Source organism: Echinops telfairi, unplaced genomic scaffold (assembly GCF_000313985.2).
Source record: "Echinops telfairi isolate 266 unplaced genomic scaffold, ASM31398v2 ScPeMD7_7469;HRSCAF=8507_1, whole genome shotgun sequence".
In the NCBI taxonomy this organism is placed as follows: domain Eukaryota; kingdom Metazoa; phylum Chordata; class Mammalia; order Afrosoricida; family Tenrecidae; genus Echinops; species Echinops telfairi.
In genome coordinates this window covers 11,310,890-11,312,358 of record NW_022111373.1, presented here as the reverse complement: position 1 = coordinate 11,312,358, position 1,469 = coordinate 11,310,890, and the positions used below count along the sequence as shown (strand labels likewise).

The 1,469-nt window shown below is 35.0% G+C and overlaps 1 protein-coding gene across 1 annotated transcript in view; it reads left to right on the top strand.

Annotated features, from left to right (window-relative positions):
- ADAMTS19 (ADAM metallopeptidase with thrombospondin type 1 motif 19) overlaps positions 1 to 1,469 on the top strand; it is a 208,304-nt gene that overhangs the window by 103,895 nt on the left and 102,940 nt on the right. The gene's annotated exons all lie outside the window — the stretch shown is intronic.

Here is a 1,469-nt window from a genome sequence, read left to right as displayed (position 1 = left end):
AGTCTTTGCACATTTCATTATAATATTTGGCTTTATCTTCTGCCCTTTGAAGTTTTATTTTATTCTTTGACTTCATCATTTGTTTCATTTGTATTAGCTACTCTAAGATTAGGAGAAATTTTCAGAGTCTCTTGACATCCACTTTGATCCTTTCTTTCTTTTTTGCCTTTTTAACGACCCTTTGCTTTCTTCTTGCTTGATATGCTCGATGTCCTCCCACAGCTCCTCAGGTCTTTTCTCAGTAGTGTTCAACGCAGCAAATCTCTTCTTGAGATGGTCTCAACACTGGGGTGGGATAGACTCAACTCAAATTTCGGCTCCTGTGGACTGTTTTAATTTTCTTCAGCTTCCACCCGAACTTACATATGAGCAATTGATGGTCTGTCTGTTCCACAGTGTCCTGTCTTACTTTTACTTGTGTTATTGTTTCTCCATAGTATGTTCCCACAGTTGTAGTCCATTTAGTTTCTATTTATTCTATTTATTTGGAGAAGTCCATATGTACAGTCACCTTTTGGGTTGTTTTAAAAAGGTATTTTCAATGAAGTTGTTGGCTTTCCCAATCCTATCATGTGATTTCCAGCATTGTTTTCTTGATGATTATACAATTCATTTTAACAGCGATTTAACCATTTAAACATGGGTTCTAAAATCGATTGTGACAATGATTGTACAACTCTTCTTGATATGATTGGACTATCGAATTGTGTGATATGTGGATTAAGTCCCAAGAAACCTTTTTTTTTTTTAAAGCGTTTTACAGTTTCTGAATCCTACATGGCAGTTCTCCCCTGTTCTGTAAGGTCTCTATGAGTTAGAGTGGGCATGAGTTTCACTTGGTTGTAATCTCCTTTGTTGCCTACATGGATTTTAGATTCCCACAGTTTTCTAACATTATACTTTGTGTCTATAAAAGTTCAACCATCCTAAAGAAATAGAAAGCCAGTAAGATTGTTGTACTGTAGACCTGTGCGTATTAGAGAGAGTATATAATATACACACACAATTCACACATATTCCAGGGAGCTTCAAAATCTATGGAAATTGTTCCATTATCTGTTAATTCCATTTTTTTCCATGACATTTTTGCAACTCTCTGGCTCTGGTTCTACAAGTATAGCTGTGACTTAGATTGTGACAATATTTCTTCTTGAGTTTCCTCAAAGTTCTCATATTTATTGTCTGCTTTATCCCAGTATTTTGCCCCCTTTAACTTGTACCTGTACACAATTTATCGTATCTGAAAATCTAAAGCTCATTTACACTTAGGTAAAAGTGACTGATAATGAATGACATAAATACACCCACTAAGAACCACTATCTTGTATTACAGTCCAAAGTCATGTGATGCAGTAATAAAATATTATCCATGGATTTTAAGGATAAGGTAGACTTTAAATAAGGATGTATTTCAGGGCATAAGGTATAAATTTAGCTGATAAAATCACCTATTCTTATACCCTGAGTGG